We start from the raw sequence: 19701 nt of genomic DNA, 5'->3' as shown, positions 1-19701 counted from the left end.
CATGTTTTTGTGGATAACACACTGGGGGTTATCTATAAAGGGACCTGTACCTCTTTTTGGCTGTGGGACAATATTAAGTTGCACGGCTGGTGTTAAAGTGTTCGACAGTTGGGAGGGAGGCATGTATGCAGCGTTGTACGCCCCCACTGAAGTTGAGGAAGCCGTGAAAAATCACTGACACAACACAGATGGCATCCGTGTTTGGTGCGTTTTGCACTAACCGCTGATGGGAAATGTTTTGGAAATTCATTTTCAGCTGAGCCCATGGAATATTGGTGACACAGAGGGCAAAATAAAAGTACGCATTGACCAAACATTCACGGACATCTCCACAAATAAAACACGGACAGATTTTTTCACGCCAATATAAACAAGGCCAAACATTTCTGCACTTTGTACACCACCCTTTATTGGAGTAAGATTTAGGCCTAGATCACATTTCCATTTTTCATTGACGTGTGCTGTCCGCACTTTCCACGGACAGCACACGTACCCATTGATTTAAATATGTCCACATTTCAGTATTTTTTTACTGATCGTAGATCAGTAAAAAAAAAATCACGGGGACATGCACTACTTTGATTTGTGATGCGGACCAAGCACGCCCATGGAAGTCTGTGGATCCGTGTTTCTCACTGAAGACTAAGACCCCTTTCACATGAGCGAGTTTTCCGCACGGGTGCAATGCATGATGTGAACGCATAACACCTGCACTAAATTGTGACCCATTCATTAAAAAAAATAATTCACGGATCAGTTCTGTGTTGTTTGAAAAACGCAGCATGTTCTATATTCTGCGTTTTTCATGCAGCCCTGGCCCCATAAAAGTGAATGGGGCTTTAGTGAAAAACACATTGCATCTGGAAGCAAGTGCGGATGCAATGCGTTTTTCACTGATGGTTGCTAGGAGATGTTGTTTGTAAACATTCCGTTTTTTATCAATCATGTGAAAAACGCAAGAAAATACATTGCACCCGCGTGGAAAAAGCTGAACGCTATTGCAGACAAAACTGACTGAACTTGCTTGCAAAATGGTGCGAGTTTCAGTGAACGCACTCTGAATGCATCCAGACCTAATCCGTCACGCTCGTGTGAAAGAGGCCTAATAGGGGATTCTTTGGCAATTAATTTTTAGCTGAGCTACTTCAGTGAATTACGGATGACACACGGATGGTAAAAACGGACACACAGACCAACCACAGATCCTTCACGGATGAAACACGTACTCTTTTTTTTTTAACGAACGTGACACTGACATGGAAATGTGAACGAGGCCTCAGACAATTTTTGTTACTTTTGAAAAAGTTGCAGTTGATAAACGTGTTTGACCCTGCACACATACCCACTGGTGTTGAGCGAACTTGTGTTTTAAGTTCTGTGTCCAAAGTTTGGGTTCGGGTTATCAAAGAATCCCCTTATGTATTCCGCTACCACGGACCATAACAGAATTTGGAATCCATAACGGGATTCTTCGATAACCCGAACCCGAACTTTGGATGCAGAACTTAAAACACAAGTTCGCTTAACACTAATACCCACCCAATGGGAGCAGCTCCATTGTCAAGGAAGGTGTACAGAAAACTATAAGACACAAAATGAAGATCCGAGTGACTGGATCCAAAAACTAGGGAACCAAAGGGTAAGCTCTGCAACAGCCCTGGCTCTCTCCCTTACTGCTCAGCCTATGAAAAAATCTCTATGGTAGATGATTGCATACCCTCCTTCCTCGACTGTTTGACACCTGAACACCCTATAATAGTGAGGGGTCTCCTAGGATCCAGCAAACAGGAAAACACAAATGAATGAACAAACTTATCTGTAGAAGAATCAGTAGTAGCATCCAGCATGCACACACTCCAGGAAGTTGTATAAACCGCAAAGTGATGCAGTATGGGAAGGGATTTAAAGGGATGCAATCAGTGCAACAACATGACAGCTGAGAGAGGCTAACGAGATGAGAAAATGAAAGCAAAACAATGGAACCTCAAGCAGGAGGTTCTGAAGAACGTCTGTCAGAGCTTCTCAGGTGTCTGGTGGTGACAGTACCCCTCCTTCTACGAGTGGACTCCGGACACTCAGAGCCCACCTTCTCAGGATGGGACCAATGGAAAGCCCTGATGAGACGAGTGGCCTTAATGTCCGTCACTGGGACCCACATCCTCTCCTCAGGTCCATAACCCTCCCAATGAACGAGGTACTGGAGAGAACTGTGGACAACACGAGAATCCACAATCCTAGAGACCTGAAATTCAAGATTACCATCAAACACAATCGGAGGAGGAGGCAAAGAGGAGGGTACAATGGGTTGGACATAAGGTTTTAATAAGGACTTATGAAAAACATTATGGATCTTCCAAGTCTGAGGAAGATCAAGACGGTAGGCAACAGGATTGATGACGGACAAGATTTTGTAAGGCCCAATAAACTTAGGACCCAACTTCCAGGAGGGAACCTTCAATTTGATATTCTTAGTAGACAACCACACCAGATCACCAACATTCAGGTCCGGACCAGGCATACGTCTCTTATCCGCCACACGCTTATATCTCTCACTCATGCTCTTTAGATTATCCTGAATCTTTTGCCAAATAGATGACAAAGACGAGGAGAATCTGTCCTCATCAGGTAAACCAGAAGACCCCTCTCCAGAGAATGTCCCAAACTGCGGATGAAACCCATATGCACCAAAAAATGGTGACTTATCAGAGGACTCCTGACGACGGTTATTTAAAGCAAACTCAGCATGGGACAAAAAAGAACACCAATCCTCCTGATTCTCCACCACAAAACAGCGCAGATATGTCTCCAGATTCTGATTGACGCGCTCCTTCTGGCCATTCGACTGCGGGTGGAAAGCAGAAGAGAACGACAACTGAACCCCCAAGCGAGAACAGAAAGCCTTCCAGTATCTGGAAACAAACTGTGTGCCCCTATCAGAGACTATGTCTGAAGGAATACCATGCAATTTGACAATGTGGTCAATAAATGCCTGCGCCAGCGTCTTAGCATTGGGCAAGCCAGGAAAAGGAATGAAATGCACCATTTTGCTAAATGGTGCATTTCATTCCGATGAACGAGGCAGGTCCGTAATGAAGTCCATGGACAGATGTGTCCAAGGAAGGGAAGGAATGGGTAACGGACGGAGAGGACCTGATGGCCGTGAATGAGGGACTTTGGCATGAGCGCAGGTCTCGCAGGCCGCCACAAAACCCTCAACCAACTTACGAAGCGCCGGCCACCAGAATCTCCGAGTGATGAGATCCACTGTGGCTCTACCCCCCGGGTGCCCAGCAAGGACAGTATCGTGGTACTCCTTAAAAACCTTGTGTCTTAAAGCGAGAGGCACAAACAATCTCCCAGGAGGACAAAGATCAGGAGCCTCTGGCTGGGCTGCCTGAACCTCTGCCTCCAATTCAGGATAAAGAGCAGAGACCACGACACCATCAGCCAAAATGGGACCCAGGTCTTCAAAATTCCCACCTCCCGGAAAACAACGTGACAGGGCATCCGCCTTCACATTCTTAACCCCAGGGCAGAACGTGACAACAAAATTAAACTTTGAAAAGAACAAAGGCCATCTGGCCTGTCTCGGGTTCAGACGCTTGGCTGACTCCAAGTAGGCCAGATTCTTATGGTCAGTAAACACGGTAATAGGGTGTCTGGCTCCCTCTAGCGGAGAGAAGAAACCCCAGAAATTGAATTTCTGGAACCGCAAACACACATTTTTCCAGTTTAGCGTACAATTTATTCTCCCGCAGGATGAGCAAGACCTGACGTAGGTGGTCCTTATAAGTTTTGAAATCAGGAGAAAAAATCTAAATGTCATCTAGATACACTAATACAAATTTCCCCATTAAATGATAAAAAATGCTGTTCACAAAATGCTGAAAGACGGCTGGAGCATTCATCAAACCAAAAGGCATAACCAAATTCTCAAAATGGCCCTCAGGGGTATTGAAGGCCGTCTTCCATTCGTCTCCTTCTCTGACCCTGACTAGATTGTATGCCCCTCTTAGATCCAACTTGGAAAAAACATTAGCCCCAACAATCTGGTTAAACAGGTCCGGGATCAGAGAAAGCGGGTAAGGGTCACGAATTGTGATGCTGTTCAGCTCCCTGAAATCCAGACATGGTCTTAAAGAACCATCTTTTTTCTTAACAAAGAAAAAAACAGCGGCAACAGGTGACTTCGAGGGTCGGATGTGTCCCTTTCTCAGGCTCTCAGAGATATAAGTACGCATAGCGACCCTTTCAGGTTGGGAGAGATTGTATAAACGAGATTTAGGCAGCTTGGCGCCTGGGATGAGATTAATAGGGCAATCATACTCCCTGTGAGGGGGCAACTCCTGAACACCACTCTCGGAAAACACATCCGAAAATTCAGAGAGAAAAGATGGTACAGTCTTAGTAGAAACCTCTAAAACAGATGTAGTGAGGCAATTCTCTCTGCAAAAGTCACTCCAAATATTTATTTGCCTCGCTTGCCAATCAATGGTGGGGTTATGTTTAGTGAGCCAGGGTAGCCCCAACACTAAAGGAGTAGGCAACCCGCTTAGGACGAAACATGACACATCCTCAACATGAGTATCACTCACAATCAAACGGATATTGTGAACTATGCCCTTTAACGATTTCTGAGAAAGTGGAACAGAATCAATAGCAAAAACAGGTATATCCTTTCTCAAAGTGCATACCTGGAAACCATGTGTTATAGCAAATTGATTATCAATGAGATTGACAGCTGCTCCACTATCTACAAAAATCTCACAAAAAATGTTCTTGCTCTCTAGCGCCACCCTGGCAGGTAGGACAAAACGGGAACTACAAGCAAACGGAAAAGCTTCAATTTCCGCATCAACCTTGCCAATAGTAACAGATGGAACGTTTTTAAAGGATTTTTTTATTTTTGTTTCTTTATTACTCTAAAAAAACTGCCTGAATCTCCTAGAGGGACAAACATTTGCCAAATGATTTATACCTCCACAACAGAAACAAACCCTCCTCTGAGAGCTGAATCTTCTATTGTCAGAGGCAAGCAAACCCAGCTGCATGGGCTCCTGATCAGAGGGGATTGAGAGAGACTGAGACCCCTGCGCACTAAATGAGACCGCCACACTGTCCTTGGACTGAGTATGACAGGAAGGAGTGATCTCTCCTCTCTCTCTAAGACGCCTGTCAATACAAACGGCCCAAGACATGGCAGAGTCCAAGGAGGTAGGTCTCTCATGAAAGGCAAATGCATCTTTCAATCCCTCTGAAAGACCATGGCAAAATTGACTTCGGAGTGCAGCATCATTCCAACCAGTATCAGCTGCCCATCTCCGAAATTCTGAACAGTATATCTCTGCGGACTGTTTACCCTGGCATAAAAGACGTAGTCTAGACTCATCCACTGAACGGAGGGGCCGTGCCCCCACCGGCAGCGAAAAGGCCCAAGACTGAACGTTATCCCTGAGCAGCGAGATGATGATCCCCACCCTCTGCTCCTCATCACCAGAGGAATGGGGAAGTAGGCGAAAATGGAGTTTGCAAGCCTCTCTAAAACAAACAAAATTCTCACTACCCCCGGAGAACGTATTCGGGAGCGAGATCTTAGGTTCAGAACAAACGCCATGAACGCAAGCTGAACTGGTCACCTGAAACTGAGAAACAGTTTTACGGAAATCTGCTACCTCCAATAAAAGACCCTGCATGTGTTCAGTCAAAAGTGAAACCGGATCCATGCTTGAGACGGTTTTGGCGGTTTATAATGTCACGGAAGGTGTACAGAAAACTAGAAGACACAAAATGAAGATCCGACTGACTGGATCCAAAAACTAAGGAACCAAAGGGTAAGCCCTGCAACAGCCCTGGCTCTCTCCCTTACTGCTCAGCCTATGCGAAAATCTCTATGGTAGATGATTGCATACCCTCGTTCCTCGACTCTTTGACAACTGAACACCCTATAATAGTGAGGGGACACGACCACCGGCTGCCTACACTAAATACTGAGGGAGTCAGGGTCTCCTAGGATCAAGCAAACGGGAAAACACAAATGAATGAACAAACTTATCTGTAGAAGAATCAGTAGTAGCATCCAGCATGCACACACTCCAGGAAGTTGTATAAACCGCAAAGTGATGCAGTATGGGAAGGGATTTAAAGGGATGCAATCAGTGCAACTACATGACAGCTGAGAGAGGCTAACGAGATGAGAAAACGAAAGCAAAACAATGGAACCTCAAGCAGGAGGTTCTGAAGAACGTCTGTCAGAGCTTCTCAGATGTCTGGTGGTGACATCCATCCACTATTCAACAGATGGTTGAGAATTTGTAGTTCCAGCACCGATTTCTTGTGTCAGAGGTACTGCAGAATAGCTGATGGGAAGGGGTGTGGGGTGTCAGGATCAGATATTGATATTCTAAGGCCCCTTTCACACAGGCGAGTATTCTGCGCGGATGCGATGCGTGAGTTGAATGCATTGCACCCACACTGAATACCGACCCATTCATTTCTATGGGGCTGTTCTCATGAGCGGTGATTTTCACTTATGCGTTGTGTAAAAAATCGCAGCATGCTCTATTTTGTGCGTTTTTCACGTAACGCAGACCCCATAGAAATGAATGGGGTTGCGTGAAAATCGCAAGCATCCGCAAGCAAGTGCGGATGCGGTGCGATTTTCACGCACAGTTGCTAGGAGACGATCGGGATGGAGACCCGATCATTATTATTTTCCCTTTTAACATGGTTATAAGGGAAAATAATAGCATTCTGAATACAGAATGCATAGTAAAATAGCGCTGGAGGGGTTACATTTTTTATTTTTTTTAACTCACCTTAGTCCACTTAATCGCGCTGCCCGGCATCTCGTCTGTCTCCTTTGCTGAACAGGACCTGTGGTGAGCATTCATTCCAGAAACAGGACCTGTGGTGACATCACTCCGGTCATCACATGTTCCATCACATGATCTTTTACCATGGTGATGGATCATGTGATGACCGGGGTGACGTCACCACAGGTCCTGTTCCTGAAATGAATGCTCACCACAGGTCCTGTTCAGCAAAGAAGAAATGCCGGGCTACGCGATCAAGTGGATTAAGGTGAGTTACATTTTTTAATATGTTTTTTAACCCCTCCAGCGCTATTTTACTATGCATTCTGTATTCAGAATGCTATTATTTTCCCTTATAACTATGTTATAAGGGAAAATAATACAATCTACAGAACACCGATCCCAGACCCGAACTTCTGTGAAGAAGTTCGGGTACCAAACATGCACGATTTTTCTCATGCGAGTGCAAAACGCATTACAATGTTTTGCACTTGCGCGGAAAAATCGCGGGTGTTCCCGCAACGCACCCGCACATTTTCCCGCAACACCCGTCTGAAAGAGGCCTAAGTATAGGCCATCAATATACACTCACCTAAAGAATTATTAGGAACACCATACTAACACGGTGTTGGACCCCCTTTTGCCTTCAGAACTGCTTTAATTCTACGTGGCATTGATTCAACAAGGTGCTGATAGCATTCTTTAGAAATGTTGGCCCATATTGATAGGATAGCATCTTGCAGTTGATGGACATTTGAGGGATGCACATCCAGGGCACGAAGCTCCCGTCCCATCACATCCCAAAGATGCTCTATTGGGTTGAGATCTGGTGACTGTGGGGGCCATTTTAGTACAGTGAACTCATTGTCATGTTCAAGAAACCAATTTGAAATGATTTGAGCTTTGTGACATGGTGCATTATACTGCTGGAAGTAGCCATCAGAGGATGGGTACATGGTGGTCATGAAGGGATGGACATGGTCAGAAACAATGCTCAGGTAGCCTGTGGCATTTAAACAATGGCCAGTTGGCACTAAGGGGCCTAAAATGTGCCCAGAAAATATCCCCCACACCATTACACCACCACCACCAGCCTGCACAGTGGTAACAAGGCATGATGGATACATGTTCTCATTCTGTTTACGCCAAATTCGGACTCTACCATTTGAATCTCTCAACAGAAATCGAGACTCATCAGACCAGGCAACATTTTTCCAGTCTTCAACAGTCCAATTTTGGTGAGCTCGTGCAAATTGTAGCCTCTTTTTCCTATTTGTAGTGGAGATGAGTGGTACCCGGTGGGGTCTTCTGCTGTTGTAGTCCACCTTTCTTTCCCATTCTGACATTCAGTTTGGAGTTCAGGATATTGTCTTGACTAGGACCACAACCCTACATGCATTGAAGCAACTGCCATGTGATTGGTTGACTAGATCAGTGTTTCCCAACCAGTGTGCCTCCAGGTGTTGCAAAACTACAACTCCCAGCATGCCTGCACAGCCAAAGGCTGTCCGGGCATACTGGGAGTTGTAGTTTTGCAACAGCTGGAGGCATGCTGGTTGGGAAACACTGGACTAGATAATCGCATTAATGAGAAATAGAACAGGTGTTCCTAATAATTCTTTAGGTGAGTGTAAATGCACTTGACAACCTCATTAAAGGGGTTGTCCCATTACACTAACTTATGCATAGTGTAGGGGATATGTATATGATCGTCAGGGTTCCAACCGCAGGGACTTCAGCTGATCAGAAGAACAGGGACCCATGTTTGGTGGATATGCAAGTTGCTGTAATGTGAACCCCTTTAAATATTAGAAAAACATGTCTGCCGTCTTACAAACATAGCACCACGTCTTTCCACAGGTTGTTAGTGGTACTGCAGACTACTGCCCACTTTAATGGAGCTGAGCTGTAACACCAAGTACAACCAATCGCCAGGTGTAGCACTGTATTTGGAAGAAAGCAGCCATGTATATCTAGTCCTACACAGAGGTGCAGTTGTGATTGGGAGTTGCTATATATGTTACTTCTCCAAACAATTTTGTAACCCGCCTTGGCTTCTTCTTCCGTTGCAGGTGCATTGGGATCTGCTACTTATTTCTGTACATTTTAATGTGTGATGTGGCTGCAGAGGGCTGAACTCCAGGTACTGTCAGTCTGTTGCTGGAAATGCACACATATGGCGGTATAAATAGCCTCTGACAGCACAATGAATACAAGCAGGTAAGAAATGTCTATAGCAGGAGCAGGGCTAGACGTGCATCACGTCACAGGCTGGGCATGTCCTGACCTTGAGCTGAGGGAACACGCATTCAAGTAGCAAGGGCGAATTCCGAATTAAAAGGGAAAGGTGTCACAGTACAGAGAACAGCACTCAGTGGTAGAGTGATGTAAGAGCTGGAATAAGTTCTAGAATAGAAGGGAAGGACAGTAGAGCGTTGCTGTATAATGTGATGCATGATGTACCCAGGGTCGTCCTAAATTCATGCCAGACCCTCCTGGCTTCCGTTGTGAGCTGTACACCGAGCTCAGTCCTGAACCCAAGAAACTCGGCCAAAGTAAGAAACAGGCTAGCTGGCAAAATTAGCAGGAGGGTAGCATGGGTCACAGACATTACGTCCTGTATCACCAATTTCTATCTATCACAGCAAAGGGAGAGTGATTCACTGACAACCTGTTTGTGCAAAACAGTGAATAAACTATCTGTACACAGTATTCTATTCCAGACTTTACACAGATTGATGGCCGGGAAGAAATGTCCATATAAATGCCAGTTGTGAACATGATCATCATTTTTGGATCCATTCACACGTCCGCAATTTCATTCCGCATTTTGCAGAACGGAATTGCGGACCCATTCATTTCTATGGGGCAACACGATGTGCTGCCCGGATCCGGAATTGTGTCTCCGCACTTCCGGGTCCGCAATTCCGATCCCGAAAAAAATAGAACATGTCCTATTCTTGTCCACAATTGCGGGCATTTTCTATTAAGTGCCGGCGATGTGCACGGATCCGCAAGACAAGCGGCTAAGGGCTTGTGCTTTCTCTTTAATGAAGGGAGTTGCAAGTTTGGGCCAAAATGTAAATTCAAGCACGAGTGTTTATCCTGCGGGGGAGGTCACGGGGCTAGCCGTTGTTTCAGGGGAGCAAAGCAAAGGGGGGGGGGAGGCTGGTGCGAAAGGGTCAGACGCCGGTGCGGGTGGGCGTGATGGCGCGGTACCTAGATAAATACCCAGACAGGGGAGCGGCAGAATTTTTGAGGAAGGGTTTCACAGACGGGTTTAGTATTCCGTCTCACCTGGGGAAGCAGGTGTTGATGGTTAGGAAGAATCTGCGTTCGGCTTATGGAGGTGGTATCAGAGAAACTGGCTAAGGAGGTGGCGTTGGGTAGACTGGATGGGCCTTTTGCAGAGTTACCGGGGAATTTGCAGGTTTCCCCTTTGGGCGTGGTGCCCAAGAAAGAGCGAACAAGTTTTGTCTCATTCATCACTTATCCTTTCCAAAGGGGGCGTCGGTCAATGAAGGTATTGATCTGTTCGGTGGTCTATACCTTCTTTTGATGCGGCTGTAGGTTGGGTTCGTAAGTTGGGGCCGGGGGCCTTATTGGCAAAAACGGATATTGAGGCGGTGTTACGGTTGTTGCCCGTTAACCCAGATAGTTTACACTTGTTAGGTTGTTTCTGGGATGGCAGGTATTTTGTGGATAGGTGTCTGCCAATGGGGTGCTCTGTGTCCTCTGCATACTTTGAAACATTTAGTTCTTTCCTGGAATGGGTAGTGAAGGATGTGTCGGGGTGTGTGTCGCTTATCTATTATCTTGACGATTTCTTATGCTTAGGTCCGGCAGAATCGCGGGTTTGTTCGTTATTGTTGTACATGTTAGTCTGTTTTTGAGTAGTTTGGGGTGCCGTTGGCTGCGGGGAAGACGGTGGGGCCTACGACGGAGTTGAGTTTTCTGGGCATAGTTATTGACACAGTTAGTATGGAGTGTCGGTTGCCGGAGGATAAGGTGCAGGATTTGAGGAAGATAGTGGAGAATGCAGTGAGGGCTCCCAAAATTCGCCTGCGGGACTTGCAATCATTGTTGGGAAAGTTAAATTTCGCCTGTCGGATTATTCAGATGGGGCGTATTTTTGTAGGAGGTTGGCGTCCGCTACAGGGGGGGTGGTTGCCCCGCATCATTTTATTCGGTTGGGTCGCGAGTTGAAGGGTGATTTAGCAGTTTGGGAGAGGTTTTTGAGGGATTTTAATGGTGGGCATTAGTGATGGGGATGCGGTGGATAGTTTAGATTTTGATTTGTATTCGGACGCTGCGGGGGGTGTATGGGCTTTGGCGTGTACTGTAATGGCCAGTGGTGTGCGGGAAAATGGCCCGAGTCTTGGGTGTTGAGGGGTTGGGTTAGGAATGTGGCGTTGCAGGAGTTGTTTCAGATACTGCTTGCGGTGGTGCTTTGGGGGGATAGGTTCAGCGATAGGAAGGTTTGTTTTCACTGCAATAACCTGGAGGTGGTGCAGCCGATCAACAGTTTGACTGCGTCCCCCCTCCCAGTGGTTAAGTTATTGCAGCATTTAGTGTTACGTTGTTTAGCGCTTAACGCTTGCATTGCAGCTGTACATGTGCCAAGTCTTGATAATGGGGTTGCTGACTCTCTTTCTCGTTTGCAGTGGGAGCGTTTTCGGCAGCTGGCCCCGGAAGCGGAGGCGGTCGGGCTGATGTGTTCGGAGTTTCTTTGGGAGCTCTTGGAGGTACAGTAGCGGGGTTGTTGAGGGAGTCTTTGAGCGCTGGCACTTGGATGGCCTACGGTAAGGCATGGAGAGTTTGGGAGCGGTGGTGCGCTGCGTTGGGAATGGGCATTGATAAGGGTGAGATTCCGTTAGTATTGTTCTTGGGGAATATGGCAGAGAATGGATGGTCGGTAGCGCAGGTGAATCGGGTTATGGCGGGTTTGGTGTTCGGGTTTAAATTAAGGGGCCTCCCAGATGTTATGAAAACCTTCCTGGTAAGACAGGTATTGAAGGGATATAGAAGGGGTAAGTGAGTGGCTGATCGTAGGAGGCCAGTTTCGTTCGCTTTATTGTTGCGGATAGGTGCGCAGGTGGGTTTGTTTTGTAGATCAGTGAGTGAGGTGCGGTTGTATAGGTTGGCCTTTTCGTTAGCGTTTTTTGGGGCTTTCCGTTTGGGTGAACTAGTGTGTCCCAGTGTTCGTAATGCAGGAGGTTTGTGTGGTGGTGATGTGGACTTGTATGGTGATAGAGCTGTGGAGCGGATCCGCGTATCTAAGATGGATAGAGAGGGCAGAGGTTGTAGCGTGACACTGTTTGAAGTGCCGGGGGGTTTGTTGTGTCCGGTATGCTGCTTAACAGAATACAGGGCGGGGGTGAGTTTTGATTTCAGTTTGTGGCGGTGTTTAAAAAATGTTTGAGTGCATTAGGGATGGACTCTAGGGACTTTACGGGTCATTCCTTCAGGATTGGGGCGGCAACGGAGGCGGCCAGATTGGGTTTGAGTGAGGAGGTGATTAAGAAGATAGGGAGGTGGGAATCTTTGCGTTTTAAATCTTATGTTCGTTTGGGTGGTTGGTGATTGGTGGAGCTGTTATTAATTTCCTTTTGCTTGTGTTGCAGGTGCGGTTTTGGTGTGGATTCTTAAATAAACAGGATATATTGCAATAAACATAGTACATGGTAGCAACCTAGGGTGTTTCATTTTGTAATGGAAAAAAAATTAAATGTAACATTTTTGCAGACTTACACCCCGAGTCTCAGTGATGTAAAAGATACAGGTCCTTCTAAAAAAATGTGCATATTGTGATAAAGTTCATTATTTTCTGTAATGTACTGATAAACATTAGACTTTCATATATTTTAGATTCATTACACACAACTGAAGTAGTTCAAGCCTTTTATTGTTTTAATATTGATGATTTTGGCATACAGCTCATGAAAACCCAAATTCCTATCTAAAAAAATTAGCATATCATGAAAAGGTTCTCTAAACGAGCTATTAACCTAATCATCTGAATCAACTAATTAACTCTAAACACCTGCAAAAGATTCCTGAGGCTTTTAAAAACTCCCAGCCTGGTTCATTACTCAAAACCGCAATCATGGGTAAGACTGACGACCTGACTGCTGTCCAGAAGGCCATCATTGACACCCTCAAGCAAGAGGGTAAGACACAGAAAGAAATTTCTGAACGAATAGGCTGTTCCCAGAGTGCTGTATCAAGGCACCTCAGTGGGAAGTCTGTGGGAAGGAAAAAGTGTGGCAGAAAACGCTGCACAACGAGAAGAGGTGACCGGACCCTGAGGAAGATTGTGGAGAAGGACCGATTCCAGACCTTGGGGGACCTGCGGAAGCAGTGGACTGAGTCTGGAATAGAAACATCCAGAGCCACCGTGTACAGACGTGTGCAGGAAATGGGCTACAGGTGCCGCATTCCCCAGGTCAAGACACTTTTGAACCAGAAACAGCGGCAGAAGCGCCTGACCTGGGCCACAGAGAAGCAGCACTGGACTGTTGCTCAGTGGTCCAAAGTACTTTTTTCGGATGAAATCAAATTTTGCATGTCATTCGGAAATCAAGGTGCCAGAGTCTGGAGGAAGACTGGGGAGAGGGAAATGCCAAAATGCCTGAAGTCCAGTGTCAAGTACCCACAGTCAGTAATGGTCTAGGGTGCCATGTCAGCTGCTGGTGTTGGTCCACTGTGTTTTATCAAGGGCAGGGTCAATGCAGCTAGCTATCAGGAGATTTTGGAGCACTTCATGCTTCCATCTGCTGAAAAGCTTTATGGAGATGAAGATTTCATTTTTCAGCAGGACCTGGCACCTGCTCACAGTGCCAAAACCACTGGTAAATGGTTTACTGACCATGGTATTACTGTGCTCAATTGGCCTGCCAACTCTCCTGACCTGAACCCCATAGGGAATCTGTGGGATATTGGGAAGAGAAAGTTGAGAGACGCAAGACCCAACACTCTGGATGAGCTTAAGGCCGCTATCGAAGCATCCTGGGCCTCCATACCATCTCAGCAGTGCCACAGGCTGATTGCCTCCATGCCACGCCGCATTGAAGCAGTCATTTCTGCAAAAGGATTCCCGACCAAGTATTGAGTGCATAACTGAACATAATTATTTGAAGGTTGACTTTTTTGTATTAAAAACACTTTTCTTTTATTGGTCGGATGAAATATGCTAATTTTTTTAGATAGGAATTTTGGGTTTTCATGAGCTGTATGCCAAATCATCAATATTAAAACAATAAAAGGCTTGAACTACTTCAGTTGGTGTGTAATGAATCAAAAATATATGAAAGTCTAATGTTTATCAGTACATAACAGAAAATAATGAACTTTATCACAATATGCTAATTTTTTTAGAAGGACCTGTATATACCAAATTTCAAGAAGATTGGATAATATTTAGAGGTTGCACACTTTGATCAGTTTTGTAAAAGTAGGCAAAACATATGATTTTCCAATGTTAATTACTTTTATTGGGAAAACTAGAAATCAGAAACTTAAAATAATATTAAAACTAGACACTAAGATTAATAGGTAGTAATAGGTAGTATGATAGGCAAAACATGTGTTATATTAATCAACTTTGAACTATGCAATCTTCTTTTGTTAGCTTGGTGACGACTTTTCTGTGATGCTCGACTACCCTCAACAAGAATTGTTTTTGTTGTTCGCCCCTGACCAATTCGTTAAACTTTTTCATCAGAGCAATTCCTCTTTCTGCGGTATCATTGACCACCTTAAGAGCGTTCACATGGCTTCTTAGAGAATCACTGCAGTATTCTGTCACGTCGTGGATCCCAAACAATTCAAAGAACGTCTTTATTTTATTAGTAACGAAATGGCTCAGGTCTTTTCCTTCAAAAACTAGGTTTTTACCCTCTAATTCTTTTCAGGTTTGGTTTTGAAATTTTTAGTCATATTTTCCTTAACAGCCTGAGTAATACGTTCGTCCAAAAAAGCCAATCCTACATTTGTTTCTGACAGATACCAAAGGTGTCTCTTAGCAACTGTGAGAGCACTTTTTTTTACGTCTGCATCTGGGTAAGTGCTCAGAAGCTGTAGCATATCCAAATTATTCTTTAGAGCCCATCGACTTACAATTGCCTCGTGCAAAAAGGAAACATATATGAGGCTGACAAAATGTGCAACCCGTTTAATTCCTTTCAATTCTTGTTGAGAAATATTCAACTGTTTAGTGAAGTGGACAATTTTAAGTGCATATATTGCCTTTGCCATCCATCTTGCTTGATGCTTGATGGATCATGTGATGGACCATGTTATGACCGGAGTGACGTCACCACAGGTCCTGTTCCTACAATCAGCAAAGAAGGAGACAGAAGAGAAGCCGGGCTGCGCGATCAAGTCGACTAAGGTGAGTAAAAAAAAAAAATGTTAACCCCTTCAGCGCTATTTTACTATGCATTCTGTATTCAGAATGCTATTATTTTCCCTTATAACCATGTTATAAGGGAAAATAATACAATCTACAGAACACCGATCCCAAGCCCGAACTTCTGTGAAGAAGTTCGGGTTTGGGTACCAAACATGAGCGATTTTTCTCACGCGAGTGCAAAACGCATTACAATGTTTTGCACTTGCGCAGAAAAATCGTGCATGTTCCCGCAACGCACCCGCACCTTTTCCCGCAACGCCCATGTGAAAGAGGCCTGAGAGTAGTAATAAAAGTGTGCAACCCCTAAATAATATCCAATCTTCTTGAAATTTGGCATATATATCTTTTACATCACTGAGACTCGGGAACGTAAGCAAAGTCACATGAAAATCACATCTTTGGAAAAATAAAAAACACCCTATAGCAACCACAAACTTCCATTCAGTCCAAATTATCCTTGCTACAGCTATTATTATTTTTTTGGACCTGTCAATAGGGGCTAACAAGTGTATAATATGAACGTTCTTCAGATAGGAGCAGGTCCCAGAGGTCTATTAGACATTTATTAAATATCCACAGTCTAAGGGAAATTAAAGGAGTTAATAATTGAAAAGCTGCACCAAGTGGGAGATACAGAAATCCCGCTGGTAATCTGAAAGTATGAGGAAAGGTATGAAATGTAATCACACAACTCCGATATTTCTCTGATCTTCAAAATGGTTTCACTAGTAAGGTGCTTGAATAACCGGTTTTCTTATGTCAAGTGTGAACAAGTACTGCTATTGTGAGAAGCCCTGGCACAAGAATACCGAACTACAGTAAATAACTTCATAATACTAAGTATACATGCAGGGTAACCACAGATTATACACAGCTAATGGAGCTGTTCCAGGTCCATCCCCACCACAAATGGCCATATATATAAGCAGCGGCATAGTGGGGGGGGGGGGCAATTAGGCAAAGTGAGGCGATCCGGACCTGGTCACAAGTGGGGGCACAGCAGTGGCGGGGCACAGGGAGATAAGCACTTCCATTGTGGAAGCGCTCATCTTTATAGTCATTTGTATCACCGTCCTCAGGACAGCGATACAGATAGATGTGCTGCGGCGGGGCAGGGGAGAGGCTGATAGGCTCCAGGTACTCAGCCAGCAGCCTATCAGAGGCCGGTGTAGGCGGTGTGATGACGTCATTGCGCCGCCTGAGCCGTACAGCGCGGGACACAGGCTGGAAGAGAAACATAGAAACATAGAAACATAGAATGTGTCGGCAGATAAGAACCATTTGGCCCATCTAGTCTGCCCAATATATCTGAATCCTATGAATAGTCCCTGGCCCTATCTTATATGAAGGATAGCCTTATGCCTATCCCATGCATGCTTAAACTCCTTCACTGTATTTGCCGCTACCACTTCTGCAGGAAGGCTATTCCATGCATCCACTACTCTCTCAGTAAAGTAATACTTCCTTATATTACTTTTAAACCTTTGCCCCTCTAATTTAAAACTGTGTCCTCTTGTGGTAGTTTTTCTTCTTTTAAATATGCTCTCCTCCTTTACCGAGTTGATTCCCTTTATGTATTTAAAAGTTTCTATCATATCCCCTCGGTCTCTTCTTTCTTCCAAGCTATACATATTAAGGTCTTTTAACCTTTCCTGGTAAGTTTTATCCTGCAATCCATGTACTAGTTTAGTAGCTCGTCTCTGAACTCTCTCTAGAGTATCTATATCCTTCTGGAGATATGGCCTCCAGTACTGCGCACAATACTCCAAGTGAGGTCTCACCAGTGCTCTGTACAGCGGCATAAGCACTTCACTCTTTCTACTGCTTATACCTCTCCCTATACATCCAAGCATTCTGCTGGCATTTCGTGCTGCTTTATTACATTGTCTTCCCACCTTTAAGTCTTCTGAAATAATTACTCCTAAATCCCTTTCCTCAGATACTGAGGTCAGGACTGTGTCAAATATTCTATATTCTGCCCTTGGGTTTTTACGCCCCAGGTGCATTATCTTGCACTTATCCACATTAAATTTCAGTTGCCAGAGTTCTGACCATTCTTTTAGTTTTCCTAAATCCTTTTCCATTTGGCGTTTCCCTCCAGGAACATCAACCCTGTTACATATCTTTGTGTCATCAGCAAAAAGACAAACCTTACCATCGAGGCCTTTTGCAATATCACTTATGAAGATATTAAACAAAATTGGTCCCAGTACAGATCCCTGTGGTATCCCACTGGTAACATGACCTTGTTTTGAATGTTCTCCATTGACTACAACCCTCTGTTGTCTGTCACTCAGCCACTGCCTAATCCACTCAACAATATGGGAGTCCATGCTCAATGACTGCAGTTTATTGATAAGTCTTCTATGTGGGACAGTGTCAAAAGCCTTACTAAAATCTAGATATGCGATGTCTACTGCACCTCCACCGTCTATTATTTTAGTCACCCAGTCAAAAAAATCTATAAGATTTGTTTGACATGATCTCCCTGAAGTAAACCCATGCTGTTTTTCATCTTGCAATCCATGGGATTTTAGATGTTCCACAATCCTATCCTTTAATAGGGTTTCCATTAATTTGCCTACTATTGATGTCAGACTCACTGGTCTATAGTTGCTCGATTCCTCCTTACTACCTTTCTTGTGAATGGGCACGACATTTGCCAATTTCCAATCATCCGGGACGACTCCTGTTACTAATGATTGGTTAAATAAATCTGTTAACGGTTTTGCCAGCTCACCACTAAGCTCTTTTAATAATTTTGGGTGTATCTCATCAGGCCCCTGTGACTTATTTGTCTTCACTTTAGACAGCAAACTTAGAACATCTTCCTCTGTAAAGACACATGCATCAAACGATTTAATAGTCATCCTTTCTAGTGGAGGTCCTTCTCCTTCTTTTTCTTTTGTAAAAACTGAACAGAAGTATTCATTAAGGCAGTCGGCTAGCCCTTTATTCTCTTCTACATACCTTCCGTCCTTTATTTTTAATTTAGTTATTCCTTGTTTTAATTTCCTTTTTTCATTTATATATCTGAAGAATGTCTTATCCCCTTTTTTCATAGACTGAGCTAGTTTTTCTTCTGCCTGAGCTTTAGAAGTTCTTATAACTTGCTTGGCCTCTTTCTGCCTAATCTTGTAGATTTCCTTATCTTCATTGCTCTGTTTTTTTTTATAATTACAAAATGCTAGCTTTTTATTTTTAATGATTTGGGCCACTTCTGCTGAGTACCACAGTGGTCTCTTCCTTTTTTTGCTTTTACTGACAAGTCTAATGCAATTTTCTGTTGCCTTCAATAATGCACCTTTTAAGTAGTCCCATTTCTCCTGGACTCCATGTAATCCGTTCCAGTCTGATAAGGACTCATTTATGACTAATTTCATTTTTGAAAAGTCTGTTTTTCTAAAATCTAAAACTTTTGTTTTTGTGTGGTGGGACTCTTTCACAGTTTTTATATTAAACCACACTGACTGGTGATCACTAGATCCCAAGGTTTCGCCTACAATGACATCATATACCGAATCCCCATTTGTGAATATCAAATCCAAAATGGCCTCCCTCCGGGTTGGCTCCTCAACCATTTGTTGTAGGGATAACCCCAGTAGGGAATTTAGAATATCTGTACTCCTGGTAGAACTTGCTATTTTGGTTTTCCAGTTTATATCTGGAAGATTGAAATCTCCCATAATGATAACTTCTCCTTTCATTGTCATTTTAGCTATTTCTTCAACTAGTAGATCATCTAGTTCTTTAACTTGATCAGGTGGTCTATATATCACACCTACACGAGTTACTGCATGATTAGCAAACTGCAACGTAACCCAAACTGACTCTATGTTGGCCTCACCAACTTGTATTAGGTTAGATTTAATGCTATCTTTCACATACATGGCCACTCCTCCTCCTTTCTTGCCTTCTCTGTCTCTTCTGTATAAAGAGTACCCTGGTATGGTTATGTCCCAGTCATTTCTTTCATTAAACCATGTCTCCGTAACAGCCACTAAATCTACATTCTCAGACGCCATTATTGACCCAAGTTCATTGATTTTTTTACCTAAACTGCGATCATTTGTAGAGAGGACTCGGAGCTTATTTCTTACCCTCTGTGCTTCTGACCTGTTCTGGCATTGTTTCGGGGGGCAATTGGACTCTTTTATTTTCACTCTTTTGCATCGCATCGCTGCCAGCCTGATGGAGGTAAGTATAAGTGTTTATTTTTTTTATATGGTACTACTTACTGGCACATGATTGGGGGGCATCTATTGGGGCACTTGTTACTGGCACATGATTGGGGGCATCTATGGGAGCACCTGTTACTTGCACGTGATTGGGGGGCATCTATGGGGGCACTTGTTAGTGGCACATGATTGGAAGACATGTATGGGGGCACTTGTTACTGGCACATGATTGGGGGCATCTATGGGGGCACTTGTTACTGGCACATGATTGGGAGACATCTATGGGGGCACTTGTTAC

The sequence above is a fragment of the Bufo gargarizans genome, chromosome 1 (assembly GCF_014858855.1).
Source record: "Bufo gargarizans isolate SCDJY-AF-19 chromosome 1, ASM1485885v1, whole genome shotgun sequence".
In the NCBI taxonomy this organism is placed as follows: Eukaryota; Metazoa; Chordata; class Amphibia; order Anura; family Bufonidae; genus Bufo; species Bufo gargarizans.
The sequence above is the reverse complement of the archived record's forward strand: the minus strand, read 5'-3'. Positions refer to the sequence as shown.